Source organism: Erpetoichthys calabaricus, chromosome 11, assembly GCF_900747795.2.
Source record: "Erpetoichthys calabaricus chromosome 11, fErpCal1.3, whole genome shotgun sequence".
NCBI lineage: Eukaryota > Metazoa > Chordata > Cladistia > Polypteriformes > Polypteridae > Erpetoichthys > Erpetoichthys calabaricus.
The window spans coordinates 161,095,612-161,112,987 of record NC_041404.2 but is presented as its reverse complement, the minus strand read 5'-3'; positions in this window follow the sequence as shown (position 1 = coordinate 161,112,987).

The following is a 17,376-nucleotide window of genomic DNA, read 5'->3' as shown; positions in this document are numbered from 1 at the left end:
GACAGATTTGGGGAGTGTTTCAGCCTGCTCCCCACAGCACAGTGCACCAATCACCAGACACCCAATAGACAGTTCAGTCCTTTCCTTGCTGCCAATCCTTCTGCCTCCACTCCTTCTCAGGCTTTCTCCTCTTTCTCCCAACTCTGGTCCCTAAATGGTGGGAACTGGCCCCTTTGTAGGGCCCCGGAAGAACTCCAGGTGCCAAATGAGCTTCTTCTGGCCACACTTCCGGTTGGGGTGGAAGTGTGGCCAAATAAGGCCCAGGAAAGGTCCATGCACCCCCTGGCGGTGGTTTCAGGTTCCAACAGGTTTGAGCTCCCATGCTCATGACCCATGGCCCTGCTGGAAATCAAGGGGGCTAACCTCTGTCTGCCAGGTGGAGAAACTGTCCCAAATATATTCTCTCCCCTGGCACTTCCACACTCTGGGCATCCTGGCTGGGTAAGAGTTGAGGCTGCCTGCCACACACTATGTAACTTTATTCATCTGGACCCATCCACAGCCTGTATCAATGAAGATTTACTCAATACAATACTTATCTGGGAGCAGTTAAAGTGCTAATAAGAAATGCCCATAACACAACTCTAGCTTGTTTAAAGTACATTTCGGCCTGATATTTGCTGGTAGGCACAGAAGTGATGCTCTATGGCTACGCTGCTACATTTTCATATTAAAAATCTGACATTAGTCTGCACATTTACCTTTTGTCTACACTACCCAAGCATTTTGAAACCCCAGAAATGAAGGTTTTTGAAAACACACTCCAGTTCTACATATTTTTCGGAAAACGTTGTTGCAATGTATATGGGTGAATATGTAGACTTTACTCAGGCTCTGATTTGCTTATTCTGTTTACCTAGTCCTTCATTGATTTTCTGCTGCCTGTTACAAGGTCTCATTCCCGGATTGGTGACTCTTCACAAAAGGAAACCATATTCCAACACATCAGATGCAGAAGAGTTGCTTTCCATGGCGTGTGTTATATTGCTTACCTGCATGCATCTAAATTGTGTTTTGCACAGTTTGAATGCAGCATACGTGAGCAAAAAAAGCAAATCATCTACTGAGCGCTACACTTTAGTGAGAAATCCTGTAGCTGCAGGTGTAACCACCCCTTCGATGATTTTTCTGCTAATATGCGCATGCACAGTGTAGGTGAAAGAAAACGGTATAAGTGTTTTCAGACATTTTCACATTTGGAAACAATGTGAAACTGCTAGTATGGACAAATCATTTTAATTTAAAAACACCATTTTTAGTAGTGTAAATATAGCCTATGTCCATAATTAGCCAGTTGAACTGGGTTTTCTTACTATTGTAGGTAAACTTGTTTTTCTCTGTAATGTTTGGTGCAGATATTTAATGTACACCATTGTGATATTTTGGGTGGGGTGTTGGGTATTGTTGTTTTATAATCTTCTTTTGTATCTTTGGCTTGAAAGATGAAAATGGATGTAAAAATTCTGCCATCAAATTAGATAGCCCAGCACACAATCTACAGTAGAATGCCAGTTGGCGGACATCTCCAGGACTGTAACTGTGTCAGACTTTGTCTGTTGTAGCTGACCACGGACCTCCCAGGGATTTCTTTTCTCCAGAGATGCTGCTGATTTGAGTTTTTGCTTTCATCTGCTTCATTATCAATGGACCATAATTCAACAATTAATTAATGAACAGATATTGCTGAGCTCCATTTATGTTAATCAGTTTCAAACTACTTTGTTCTCCTTTCTGTATAAACACATCTGTGGTTTTTATGCATACTTATGCAATTATTAATTTGCAAAACTGGTACTTTACATTTTACCCAAGATATTGTCACAGCACTCTCAGCCTGCACTCAGTGTAGACAGATGTTTAAAAATAAGCTGAATTGAATTAGCTGACAACTGTTTGCTTCCTTTTCTTGTCAATAACAAAGTGATTATTATTATTGTTTGTTTTTTTTTTACTTTTTCCATTGTTAAAGTGGTTTCAAAAATCTATGCAAAGTCCTACAGACTGGATGGCAGAAAGTTATCCTATCTATCTATTATAAAAAGAAATCCTGTCCTGGAAAGCAAAAAGCAAGTCTACGATATGTGATCTTCTCGTAAGACATTTTAAAGACCTGCGAGACCAAAGACACGCCCTACTTACAATCTATCAAATAGGCAGCAAAACATTCAGTCTTGTGAAGGATTTGAGCACACACAGATCCAGGGCTCTCAGCGCATATAAAGCATATAAGGACAGTACGTTATAAATTAAATGTCGACATCTAAGCGAAGAAGAAAGCAGCGTGGAGAAAAAAGACTCAAATGCGTTGGACAGAAAAAAGAGCAAAAAAGAATAATCGAGGTGCAAATTCAGAAAATAAGGAAAGTAATTATCAGCCAGGAACAAGTGTAATTGAAAAAAAAGCACGTCCAATCCGGCTCAGAATTAAAAGACAATGAGTAAAATGACAAAGTAGCACTTCATAAAGACGTTTACAAACGTTGGCACTAAACACATGCAGAGCAGGTTAGAGACTATGAAACCAGGGAAATTAGAAAGGCTCAAAAAAAACAAAAAAAACGGCGCTATACACATGTGGAGAAAGTTAAAGGATATGAAAGTAGGAAAATTAGAAAATATAAAAAAAAGAAAGTAAAGATCGCAGTAGCGCAAACAAACAAACTGCCTCATTTAACTATGCACCAGTCTAACTTTGGTTTTGCACAATAATTACTACATTATTGCACCTTAACACTTAATTCTACTTTATTCACATAATTGTACTTATTTGTTATGTTCTACTATACTGTTACCTTTCAATCTATGACTTTTCGTTAATCTAATTGATATTCTTCTAACTTTGCACAGTTTTTGATAAGCGGATCAGGATGCATTTCACTGCATGTTGTCCTGTATAACTATGCATGTAACAAATAAAGAATCTTGAGAATTTCAAAAACGGAGTTTACCGCACATGCATTTATTGGCTACTTTGTTCATGTATATTGTCACACACGTGTGTTTAGGAGACAGCTAAAGGGCTTAAATACAGGTAGTTCCATGCCAGACCAAGGGGGGGGGGGGGGGGGGCGGAGTGCACTAATTTTCCCTCTCGATCTTTTGCAGACCATTCTAGGGAAATCCCACCCGGCTCTGGGGCAGCCACTGACGTCACTTCTGGTTCCGGTCGGGATGACATCAATTCCGCTACTGGCCTTTAAAGCTGCCATCTTGCTACCTGGAGATCAGTTCTGTTTTGGACTCGGTTGAATGAACATGTCGATGTTTTTCGATACTTTTTGCAGCCGTAATCAATTAAATGGGTGGCTGCCCCAAACCTTCTCGATGTCTTTTGGTCGTTTTTCTGACAATATATATTTATCTGTCTGCTTATTTAAAAAGCTACATTTACCCCAGGAGTCAAAAACGTTCTGTCTAGCCCTTGTACAAAAACCTAGACAAAAGCTGGAGTATCACCTTGGTAACCCCATGTACTTTTGGAACTGTGACAGGAAAATAGCACGACTTTACAGACAGGAGTCCAATGCAGAACTCTACTTACTTTTTTACTTTGTAAAAAAAAATTATTAACTGCTGATGATATAGATCGTTTTGTCTGTGCTGAAATTCCAAACAGAGAAACCTGTCCTGACCTCATTAAAAAGATTCAGCATTTTGGGATTCGCAAGATTACAAATATTGTTTTTACAGAAGTTCTGAAATAAAAGTGAAACTAACGAAATAGCAACAATTCAAAGAAAAAAAAATCTCTGGTCCCAACACGGGGGTTGGCAAGCAAAGCGAGCAGGGGGCAAAGCCCCCTAGTTATTTAAAAAGGTGGTTTAGAAAAGCACTACAAGCTTCACAGAAAAATAATGGGGTGCCAACCCGGTTTATCTCAGTTTAATTCTGCCCACAAAATAACAAGAAAGGGCCATTTTGTGCACCAATACAATATTAAAAAAAATAAACAAAACAAGAAAGCCATCAGGCTAAGCAAATGTCAGGTCCAGGTCAGGGCAGAAGAAGCTCCGTCCTGCGGTGCAGTCTCTTCCAAACTGAATGGCTCCTTCTGGCAGATGCAGGCTTTATAGGTAGGGGCCAGGAAGGGGCGAAGTCAGTTTCCCCTTTCAGCATCTTATTTGTACTGCTGAAGGAACAAAAGAGGAGAAGGTTAGTGCAAGCTCCACTTCTCTTTTTGGGGTGGTAGGACCTACCTCAGCTGAGCTCCGACGGTGAAGCACAAAAGTGCATGCGTGGCAAGGAGATCCAATTAAATATTGGTAAGTAAGCTAAACATGCATCCTGGGTAAATTAATGGGAACAATTCTTAGGGTAGTGATTGGTCATCTCATGACAAAATAGATTTATTAATGGGTAAATGGTATGAGCTTAGACAGGGGGCTTCACTATTAAAAGCCCAAACTAAATGAGGAATCAACCAAGGCATGCATCCATCCATCCATTATCCAACCCGTTATATCCTAACTACAGGGTCACGGGGGTCTGCTGGAGCCAATCCCAGCCAACACAGGGCGCAAAGGAGGAAACAAACCCTGGGCAGGGTGCCAGCCCACCACAGGGCGCACACACCAGGGTAAATTTAGGATCGCCATTGCACCTCATCTGCATGTCTTTGGACTGTGGGAGGAAACCCACACAGACATGGGGAGAACATGCAAACTCCATGCAGGGAGGATCCAGGAAGCAAACTCGGGTCTCCTAACTGCGAGGCAGCAGCGCTACCCACTGCGCCACTGACCAAGGCATACAATGGTATGAAATTATTTATCTCAGTAAAGTATACAATGGAATGATATTATTTACTTTGATTTTCAGAAAGCTTTTGGTAATGTCCCACACAGGTGGAGGCTCAGCCAATACTGGCTTAAACTCCACAAACATTTGGTGATTGAGTGAGGAACCTTATTAGAATTATGTGGTGTTAAGTGTGGTGGCCCTCAGCTTTTATTCCTGGGGATACTGCCCTTTTTAATAAACATATATAATCTTACTATTGTAGAAGAATGAGTCTCCACACACTGGAAAGGTTTGGGGTAGCCAACCGTATATTGTCCCAGGCTGCAAAAAGGGTTTTGAGATAGGCACTGATGTGCATAGGTTGAGTTTCAGACTGAACTGATCTAATGGTGGAAAAGATGGCGGCTTTAAAGGATGATACCGGAAGTGATGCCATCAGAGGCCGGGAACCGGAAGTGACATTGTTCTTGTTAAATCAGGTAGGTTTTCCTGTATTTGACCTGCAAAGACAGCAGTAGAAGGTTTAGCGAACCCTGAAACCCCCTGGCCTGGTGGATAATTACCTCTACTTGGTCCACTCAGCTTTCTCCTAATCTCATATGTATGACACTATATAAATAACAAGCTGGTTAAGTTTGCAGATGATGCCATACTAGGTGGTATACTTTGCATAGACTTGTCCAAATAATTAGAAATATATAATAATATTCAATATAAAAATGTAAAGTATTAAATATTTGAGAGTAAAAATGTTAGATATGAATACATATTGTGGGTTCTGAACATTGAAAGTACACATTATGAGAAGGACCTAGACGTGACAGTGGACTCTTCATTTCGCACATCCAGATAGTGTTAAGAAGGCTAACAAGTATGGACCACCAGGGGGTGCGCCACCACCGATAAAGTTCTTTTTTCTTTATCCCTTGTGGGAAACGCCTTCCCCTATTTCCCACAAGCACAACACAGTCACAGCACAGCAAAAAAATATTTTCTTTCTCTTCTTTCTTTTCTCCTCCACTCCTCCTGGCAAGCTTCATCTACTCATACCCGATTCTGGCTCTCGGAGTAGTGGATGCTGGCTCCTTTTATAAGGCACCCGGAAGTGCTCCAGGTGCTCATTGTTCCGTGTTTGGAGGAAGAGCTGCCCATAAAGGCTCAGCAGCAGCTGCAGCACCACCCCCTGGCAGCACCCACAGAACTCAACAAGGCTGTATCAAACTCTAACTCCCATGGAGCCCTGCGAGAGTCTGAGACACAACTGCAACTCAGGAGGCCTGCCACCTAGTGCTCCGGGAGAGGTAATGCTCTGGATATGCTCCCTCCACTGGTCCTTTCAGCGTGGAGGGATCCTGGCCAAATATGGACGCCGGCTACCTCTCACAATGGTAAAACATTTTACTTTCATTGCGATGCTTGCTTACTTTACTTCTGCTGCAAAGTAAAGTAATAATGATAATCAGCAGGCACAATGTGATATTCTTTGATATTCAAGTGTGCTGCCTCTGCCTTTCACATAATATTGAAAAAGTGCGTTAACCAAAACACCTCCACAATATCCAATATGTTCAACACTTCTGGTCAGATCTCATCCACTCCTGTGGTATTTAATTATTGCAGTGACCACAAACAACATGATGGACCCAACCCCAACCAATGCTTTCACCACTGCCTGTTCTGAGGAGGGAATATCAAGCAGGTCTAGGTATTCCATAAAGTGCTCCTTTCACCTCTGCTATATCCCTGGCTAAGATCCATGTTTCCCCACTTTTGCTGAGAACAGCCTGGTTGAGGACCCCCTTACAACTCCTTAGTCATCAAATGGTTTATCAGAATTAGTTTCTTACTGCCCATAGTCATTCTCCATGGTCTCATCAAATGCCAATCACACCAGAACATTTTCTTCAGCCACTTTTGCAGCTGTCCCCTACTTGGCCTGCTACTCCCTTTCAGTTGAATCAAGAGACCACCCTGTAAATATCACACAGAATGTCTGATTACCCCTTTGGGTTGTCCGGGTCTATCCATCAGGTCCTTCTCTGCCCAAGCCGGTTCACCACCAAGATGTGATCAATTGAGAGCTCATAAAATCTCTCCCTGAGTGTCCAGATCAGACAATTAAGACTACAAAGTCAATAATTGACCTTTAGCCTAAGATACTTTGGTATCAAACATATCTATAAGCAACCATATGTTCTAGCATAATGTTAGTTAAGGACAATTCATGAAAAGCACAAAAATCAGTAAGAATTTGTTACTTGGATTCAGACAAGCCAGGACATTCCTGGTACCTCAGAAAATTTTGCATGTGAATGCTGAATCAAGTAAGAGTTCAGAATCAGCAGAGCATTTCTTTACAAGCACAGAATCCAGGGTTTCTACATGGCCACATACTCCACAATGTTGCTTGGTGATTACACATAATTTGCTCTGTTCAACTTGAAGGGGCCTTCCTATTCACTCAAACAAACTTCATATACACACAGCTGGAGGTTTGTGGGTGTCCCCACGCCCACCTAGGGATTCTCCTATTGGACAACTCCAGTGCTAAAGAGAGACCACCCTCAAGAAGTCTACTTCACAAACCATTACTGTGCATAGAAGTGTGTCTGACTCAATCCAGCCAGCATTTGTAACCTCCTACATATATTAAGTTCCATGATGGACCCAACCCCAACCAATGCATTCACCATTGCCTCTTCTGAGGAGGGAATATCAACCAGGTTTAGGCATTCCATAATGTGCTCCTTTCACCTCTGCGATATCCCTAGCTGAGGTCCATTTTTCCCCACTTTTACTGAGAACAGTCTGGTTGAGGACCCCCTTACAACTTCTTAGCCATCAAATGGTTTATCAGAATTAGTTTCTTACTGCCCAAAAACACAGGATGTTTGGTTATATAGCACCCTGATACATGGGTTACAAATCAAAGGAGGTTATGCCTATGCTTTAAAACGTACTAGTAAGGCCTCATCTGGAGTGCTGTGTGAAGGTTTGGTCTTCAGGCTACAAAAAATACATGGCACAAGCCACAAAAGAGAAGAGTGACTAGGCTGATTTTGGGATGGTGAGGTATCAAGCTATGAGCTATTGAGCTAAAATGTGGGCTGGTTGGTCTGGGGGTGTGATTCTCTCTTTGGGTGCAAGCAGTTCAATAATTGGACAAGCTCACTTTATGGAAATGAAGGGGAAGTATGTTTAGGACTGAAGATCAGGAAACACTTCTTTACTCAAAGAGCTGTGAGAATCTGAAGAAAACTACCAAGTCGTTGAAGTTGAAACCTTGACAAACTTTAAGAAGTATCTGGATGAGATATTGGGACAGCTTAGCCATTAGCTAACGAATGAGCTTGATGGATAGAATGTTGTCCTCTAATTTGCCAAACATGTTCTGTTCTAACGAGGAAAGATGTTAATCTCTAAATCCTGTAGGGTTGGCCCACAATTTCCAATCAAACGGCTTCTCTGAGTTGTCCTAATGTGAATGTTTGTAGCCCATGTTCCTTACATTATTGGCTCTTGTCTGGAGCCATTTGCTGGTAGGATAGACCCTCAAGTTGGTTAACTGGTCCAGAGTATTAATTAATAAATATCCTTATCATTTTAAATATATGTGGATTAATTCATATTATGTTCTAGTATTTTAAGATCATAATCCTTTTTTTAGAGTGAAACAATATCAAGATGCAGGCAGTTTAGTTAAACAAAGAGCAGCGTCTAAAGATCGCACTATTTTTTGGGACAAGGCAAATCTCCATGAGGTCAAAAAGCACCGTGGCACAATAAGTAGGATTTTCTGGAAATGGCCAGTGGCCATATTAAATTCTGCAATACTGATTTACACTAAAAGACGCTCCGGCTTCTCTAATGCCAACAGCTCTTTAAATTTAAGGGAATAAATAGCTAGAAATAGCCAGCAGAAGAGGCAAGTAAAGCTCATCTATTGGGACACAGTGGCCTAATGCTTTTGCCATTTAACTTCTGTATCTGGCAGCTTTTTTGCCTCATGGGTAATATGCTATATGCTCATTCATTTTCTAAAACCAGCAATTCCAATTGATGGAAAAGGCTAAGAATCAGGTTCAAGACAGGAACCAATCCTGGAAAATGACCAGCGCATGTTTTGGAGCTTGAAAGCCCTGGGTTTCAATATCAGGTTCACATACTATATGAGTGGAGCCTCTGTGCTCATCCTTGGAAACATCTCAAAGAAATTAAGGTTAGGTTGATGGGTAACTCTAAACTTGCACACTGTGAATATATATATGTGTTTAAATTTAAGAACATGAGGAAAAAGATTCTTTGGTCTGAAGAGACAAAGACTGAACTCTTGGGGCAGAACTTCAAGTACTACATCTGTCAAAGACCAGGCACTGCTCATCACCTGCCTATTACCACCCTTACGTTGAAACACGGTGGTGCCAGCATTATTATATGGGGTTGCTTCTCAGCGGTAGGGACAGGGAGACTGGTGTGAGGTGAAGGAAGGATGACTGCAGTCAGATACAAAGAGATCCTAGTCCAGAAACTGCACATGAACTCAGATTAGGACAACAATTCACCTTTCAGCATAACAAAGACCCAAAACATGCAACCAAGACAGTGCTGTAGAGGCTTTTGGGACAAATCTCTAGGTGTCCTTAAGCGGTCCAGACAAATCCCAGACTTAAACCTCATAGAACATGTGAGGAGACACCTGAAGATTGCACTTTACAGATGCTTCCCATTCAATCTAATAAAGCGTAAGAGGATCAGTCAGGAAGAATGAGATAAGCTGCCCAAATCCTGGTGTGTAAAGCTTGTAGAGATCTAATGAAGAAGACTTGCCAATGGAGCTTCTACAAGTTCTAAGTTAAAGGTCTGAATGTTTTTTTTTTGTTTGTGTTTTTTTTTTAGAAAATATGCCCACCTTTCTGAAAACATGTTTTCATTTTGCCATTATAGGTTATTGAGTGTAGACTGATGGGCAGAAATGACAAATTGATCCATTTAAAATTAAATCTACAACACATCATCGACACCAGAAACTGAAGGGGTCTGAATCCATCACAGTCAGTGTGCTTTGTTGCTCTAGAAATTTGCCCCAGTCCCTCCGTAACACTGAACTGGATTAATAAACCGATGGCTAAACTATTCTGATGTTTATTGTATTAATAGGAACTGACTGTGAAATACAACAAAGAGTTCTTCTCTGCTTTTAATGACACCACAGACATTGATATTTTTTGTGTAAATATAAAATCGGTAGGACAGATTTGGCGAAGGCTGCTTGTTTTTCCCCAGAGGAGGTAGGGTCATTTTCCTCAACACTGCATCGTTGCTTTTTTTTGCACAGAATTCACTGCTTCTGTCATTAATTTGAGTTAAATAGTCATTAACCAAAGGCTCTGAGGTAAATGACCTGCAATGATCAAGCTATTTTCCATACTATTTGTCCTGTAATGGCTGCTGCAACTCATGTCCAAATTGCTCTCTAGAAAGAATTTTGTCTAAACATCCTGTACTAATAAAACTGATCTTTACTTATTAGGCAATTGGGCCTGGCAGTCGTAAAAACACTGATAAATCCTTGAAAGAAAGAAAGAAAGAAAGAAAGAAAGAAAGAAAGAAAGAAAGAAAGAAAGAAACTGTATTAATTCTAAACAAATCATTTACAGTATCGAAACTCCAACTCACCCTAAAAAGAAAACAATACTTAATTCATATGTCAAATAAGAAATATCAACTCATTATCTTCAACTTTACAAATTGCCTCATGAACCCACCATTTTACCTCAAAAGAATTAATATTTGCAGCCATTCTGTAGAATTTATATTCCAAATACACCCTGGATTTTCTAATCATGTCACGATGTTTATCTGACTTCACTTATCATGAAGTTATTATGACTTACAAACCACAATGTACATTAAGATCTCAAGATGCCAGACTCCTTATGATTCCAAGGATTAATAAATTAACAGTGGGAGGTCGAGCTTTTAGTTACAGGGCCCCTAAACTGAGGAATGGTCTGCCTGCTACTATAAGAGATGCCCCTTTGGTCTCAGCTTTTAAATCCCGGCTGAAGACTCACTACTTCAGTTTAGCACACCCTGACTAGAGCTGCTGATTAACTGTACAGACTGCATCTCTGTTGTTAGTCATTAGCACTAAAACATAAGTAACATGATTATTATAATTTGTTACTAACCCTCACCTGTTCGGTTTCTCTTCTCGATACTCCAAATGTGGCACTTGGTGCCACTGCCCGACTGCCAAGTTGTTTTGCCTGCCGAACAAAAAGTTATCTCTGATGGAAGATCATAGGAATCATAAGGTAGAGGGTGTAGTAAACCAAAAAGAAAATTTCCACAATGAAAAAGAGTTGGAGACCATCCCCATATAATGTCCAACAGACAAAATGAAAACGAAAAGTCAAAATGGGATTAAAATACATTTACAGTACATCACACAGGAGTTTTACAAATGGTGGTTTTATATACACAACAAAAATGGACAGATATGAGTTGGCAGGAAATGACGTTGAAACAGGCAGACAGATAAGACATCATCAAAAGAGACCAGAAGTGATATAGTGAGGAAGTGATGTCATCTTCGGGAGACCGGAAGTGTCGTCATGGGTCGGAGCCGAAGGCGACATCATCAGAGGTTGCCAGAGGTGACGTTTCGGTGGCCATCTTAGAACCCAGAAGTAAGGTAAGTGTTTTAATTTTCTTATGTTTGTCTGAAGATAGAGAGAGAGAGGTGTTAGCACCGCACATTAACCCTTTGTCTCGCGATATTTCACTCTCACCTCCGGGCTCGTTGACTGCCTCCTAATCGCACGTGTGTGACAAGGGGTTCTTTCATCAGGGTGGACTCAGCTGTGGAATGGCCAATAGTGGGAGGTGACTTGATGGCCGAGGTCTCCAGGACTCTGACCAAATCAAATCCTATTATGTGGTGTCATCTTCTGTTGAATTCTGCTCTGTACTTGTAATACTGTATTTCTATTGCACTATTATATTGTATTGAGGATCACTTGTGCTCTGCTCTGTGTATTGTATTGACCCCCTTCTTTTTGACACCCACTGCACGCCCAACCTATCTAGGAAGGGGTTTCTTTTTGAACTGCCTTTCCCAAGGTTTCTTCCATTTTTTTCCCTACTAAGGTTTTTTGGGAGTTTTTCCTTGTCTTCTTAGAGAGTCAAGGCTGGGGTCTGTCAAGAGGCAGGGCCTGATTTTGGGCTATACAAAAATAAATTGTATTGTATTTTACTGTACTTGCTCTTTTCTAGATTTATAAATGGCCAGCTTGGCCTGTCCAATGAGGAAATGTCCAAGCTGACATTCATCTTGATTATTCTTAATTCCATTAACACCCTAAATAAATACACTATCTTTAAAAAGCAAGTTAAGAACACGAAAAACAGAGTTAAGAACATTTAAAAGAGACCGAAGTCTACAGCAGAAAGGAAAACACTGGAAAACGCTCTCTTTGTTTCTCTCCACAGAAATAGCATTTGTCTGAGACTGAAGGATCAAGCAGTGAGACATAGGAATAAACTGCAGTGATGCCACACAGCACACGCCATTGCAAATCGCTAGTTCTTTTGTTCAACAGTGGCCTAAAAAAAAGGAACGCTTCCACGGTTTTGTATGTCAAGAAAGAAATAAAGAGAAAATTCATCATGCAGTCACTATAAAAACTCTACCTTGGACTTTTATGTTAAGATTTGCAATTGTTTGACAAAAATTAAATGGGAAAATGTGTGTGAAAATTACCGTATATACTCGAGTATAAGCTGACCTGAATATAAGCCAAGGTACCTAATTTTACCTACAAAAACTGGAAAAACTTATTGACTCGAGTATAAGCCTAGGGTGGGAAATGCAATAGCTACTGGTAAGTTACAATAATCAAAATAAATACCAATAAAATTACCGTACATTAATTGAGGCATCAGTAGGTTAAATGTTTTTGAATATTTATTTCAAAGAAAAACAGTAAACTAGCTCTGTAAGTGGAGAAGAGGGTCAACAAAAACAATATGGTATCTCTCTCGCTCACTCGCGCGTGTGTGTGTCTCTCTCTCGCGTGTGTGTCTCTCTCTCGCGCACATGTGTGTATGTGTATGTGTCTCTTTCATGCACGTGTGTGTGTGTCTTACATGTGTGTGTCTCTCTCTCGCACCCGCTGCACAGGGAATGCACAGGGAGAAACTGAACACGTGCTGAAATCATCAGCGCACACAAACCGAAAGGGAAACTGGCTTGTTCATATACCGGGGGGCAGTGGGACCTGACTTGAATATAAGCCAAGGGTGCCGTTTTTCATCACATTTTGGGTGCTGAAAAATACTCAGCTTATATTCAAGTATATACGGTGCTTCCGGGAGCCCTTGAACCTGACATTGTCGGTAATGTCACCGAGATGAGCTAGACAGTGAGACATAACAATGAAACAAGGGGATGATGTAAAAGTGCAAAGTGCTTTTATTAAAAATCATTAAAACAAGTGTTTAAATAAATAGTGCAGTGCCTCAAACATCCATAAATAAATAATCCCAAAAACGACTAAAAGGTGGAGGTTAAAAAAAAAAAAAATCCTTTAAAACGAGGTTAAAACAACGGCTGGAAGCAGTCTTTTTAAAAACAAAGCCTGGTGCCTTCTTTTACTTGGCGGTTCCCCTGCTTCTCCCATCGGGCTCCGCAATAGAGGAGTCGCCCTACCTGCAGCTGACATTCTCTCTCCGTTCTGATCTGGAGGCTTCCCGATCCCTGGCTTCGGTTCTGCACTCTCCAGACCAAGACTTAGGTTCCCCCAACGGCCAGGATGCTCACACTGGGGAATCCATCTCCCAAGCCTCCCGACTCCCGTTGTGAGCCATCCTTCTTCTGGTCACTCCCACTCCTCACAGAATTCTCAGTGGGAGTGACCACAATCGACTGCCCTAGGTGTCGGCCAAACACCCCGCTAGGGCTCAACTGTCCAGCTGCCTGCGCTCACTCACTTACTCTCTCTCTCTCTCACACACACGCCGGCTTTCTCCTCACTATTTCCTGCTTTCTTTCCTTCAATCTCCATCTTTCTTTTCTCTTTTTTCCTTATCATCACCTGCTAGCCACGTCACGCTTCTATTTATTACGGGGACGTGGATCAGCTGTGGCAATCAGCAGCTCCCAGGAACAATTACGGATGCGGACGATTCCTCACCTGTGCACTTAAGTGAGAACCGCCCGCATCACAAACTCTCCGGGAACCGCTCGGCTACACACCACCACGCCCCCAGTGTGGCGATTATTTATTTTAAAAACTGGCCCTTTTGACATGAGCTGTGGACCTGCTATACCACACCAGGTAAGTCATTTCCAAGCATCTGCAGTCTGGTGTTTGTAGTTCGGCGCTCACTGTAATCTTACAGCTTTGTGAGTAGCTATTTATTAGCAAGGGCCTTTTCCAGAGTACTCTAACCCAGATATCCATGACATGCAGTTTCCCTCTGAATGTTCACTCAGAAATGGCTTGTTGTGGGCTTACATTGACACTCTCAAGTAATTCTTACCTCATGTTACATTATGTGACACACAACGATGGTCCCTATCTATGACAATTAGCGTTTCACTGCGATGTATGCCACTGCTAAAAGACCCATCGGACACTACGCTTTGACATGGTGGCAAATGTACAATGTGCCCATTGGCGTGGCTTTATATTTTCATGTATTTAACTTTTATTAGCAAAACAATGAAGCACCTTCAGTCTTGGAATGGGGCGGAGTCAAGTGTGGGCGGGGCTGGATGACAGAGTGTTGGGATTCTATCAAGCTATGATGTTTGATTTGTGTTTAATTCAATTTGCTAATGATGTTATTCCTTATGTATTCAATATGGTAATAATGATATTGTTTATTTAGTCATCATTGTCTATTACTGTACCAGAATGCACTGGTGGGTCTCTTTATACAGTAAATGGTAACAAGCTGTTATAGTGCCCTGAGAGGAAAGAAAACACACCAGACAATGTTTTCTTAATGCAGGCAAAAACTACTGACTGTTTGTTGAACGTACTTCAACTATACACAACTGTTGCCTATTCCTTCATCACCCCGCCTCCTCCCACTCCTCCCAGTGCGTGTGAATTGTGCCTTTAGAGGCACAGCACTTCCAGCCACTACACTGCCTTTGGCCTCCTTCTCATCCTGCGGTTCGCCTCTGTGCCTGTGTGGTATCCTATGTGAACCTCAGTCACAGCAGCTCACTTCTCCAGCTCCTTGAGTTCAAAGCAAGTAACTGACATGATGTTCATGTCCACAAAAGTGGAGAATAAAAGCCACTTACCTTATGTACAAAAGGTATGAAAGAAGGCTAGTGGCACTTATCTGTTACAGTGACCAAATATGTCCTCAGTGTTTCTGTTACAGTATAAACAAACTCATGGCTGTGTTATCTAAAAATTAATAATAATAATAATAAATTTTATTTGTATTGCACTTTATATTTTAGCAATCTCAAAGTGCTACAGAGTCAAAATAAAATCTATAAAATACTTTAACAAAATGTCTTTCTGAAAAGATGAGTTTTTAGGTTGCGTTTAAAAGCATCAGTCAACTGTGGGGCTCTCAGGTAATCAGGGAGGGCATTCCACAGCCTCGGCACCACAGATGAAAAAGCCCTATCACCCATGCTGCTGAGCTTAGTTCTGGGGACTTGGAGGGTGTTAGTGTGTACAGAATGGAGGGTACGTGAAGAGGTATGAGGGGTGAGAAGTTCCTGTAAGTAAAGGGGGGCATGTCCATAAATGCACTGATGAGTGAGGAGGGAGACCTTGTACTTTATTCTGAGTAGGACAGGGAGCTAATGAAGGGTTTTCAGGATGGGGGTGATCATGCTTTCGCACCCTCATCAGGATCCTGGCAGCGCTGTTCTGAATATACTGAAGTCTCTGGATACTCTTCCCAGAAATCCCGATGAGGAGCGCATTACAGTAATCCAGCCTGGAGGAGACAAAGGCATGGACGAGCTTCTCTGCATCTACCAGGGTGAGTGTTGGGCGGAGTTTGGCGATGTTCTTGAGGTGATAGAAAGATGACTTACAGAGGTGTTTGATGTGGGTGTCAAAGGTGAGTTGTGAGTCCATTTTAACACCCAAATTGGTGACAGATGTGGAAAGGGGGATGTTTTGGCCAGAGAAAGTGATACTGGTGATGGTAGAAGAGCGGAGATGGTGTGGTGTGCCAAATAAGATGGCTTCTGTTTTGGATCTGTTCAGCTGAAGGAAGTTGAGATTAATTCCATTTTTCCCTGATGCTACAATCAGTCAGTCAATCATTTTCAAACCAATTTAGTCCTGAACAGGATCATGGGGGTCTGCTGGAGCCCTCCCAGCTTTCATAGGGTGCAAGGCAGAAACAAATCCTGGGCAGGGGACCAGGCCATCATAGGGTGAATACACACACACACACACACTCACACACCATCCACACACTAGGGCCAATTTAGAGTCACCAATTCACCTAAACTGGGAGAAAACTGCAGCACCCAGTAGAAAACAACACAGTCACAGGGAGAACATGCAAACTCCATTCAGGGAGGACTCAGGATGTGAACCTTTGTCTCCACACTGCAAGGCAGTAATGCTACCACTGTACCACCATGCCACCCTCAGGCGCTAAACTTTTCATCCAAATGCTACAATGATTCACTATCTGTCATGGTCAGATGCAGTCAACAATTTAGCTTGCAGCTTCAGCACATATTTTAATTCTCCATCAGGTACTTGGAAAAGTTTTATGTTTATGTGTTTAGAGTTTTCTGGATATGTTTTCATGTGCATTCATTTTTGTCTGTCTGTTGTTTAGCATTCAAATAAATTTAAAAAATCAGGGTTTAAATATGCCTGGTTGCCATCTATATAGAACTAGCAGGGGTTCCAAGTGCTTCCCAGGGTGGAATAAAGTACAGGAGAGGGCATTCAATAAATTGCCAAGAGGAAAATACTTTGGGCTCAAACGAACGTTTCACTGACTGAACCCACCATAGGCAGCAACTCTGTATATCATTGCCAAAAATGCCTTCTAGGGGTACTTCTCCAATAAAGCACTGGCATGATCATTAAATAAAGTTCTCCACTGTAAACATTTTCAGAACAGAATAGCCAGTGGTCTTACCCTGCACAAATAGTAAATCTGTGCAAAATCTGGTGGAGAAAGAAAGTTTAATAGTATGGATTTGTTTACCAGACAAACACACATTCAGCTTTATCCATCTGGAATTTGCATCTTCTTCCTGTACCTGCATGAGATCTTGGCTGGATACACCAGTTTTTCCATTCACACCCCAAAAGGCATTGAGGTTTGATTAATTGACAGTTTTAAACTGGCCAAATGGGGACCCATCTAGGTGAGCACCTGATGACTCCGGAGATAGACTCCTGCTGAATCTGGATTAAGGTAGCCTGCAGAGAGTATATGGTTGGCTGTTTGACCAAGAAATAACCAAAAATTCTTAAAATCTGGCATTAAGAGGATATACAAAAATGACAACTTATCGAGTGATTAAAGAAAGAAAGAAAGAAAGAAAGAAAGAAAGAAAGAAAGAAAGAAAGAAAGAAAGAAAGAAAGAAAGAAAGAAAGAACAGTCCATTGTTTTAATAT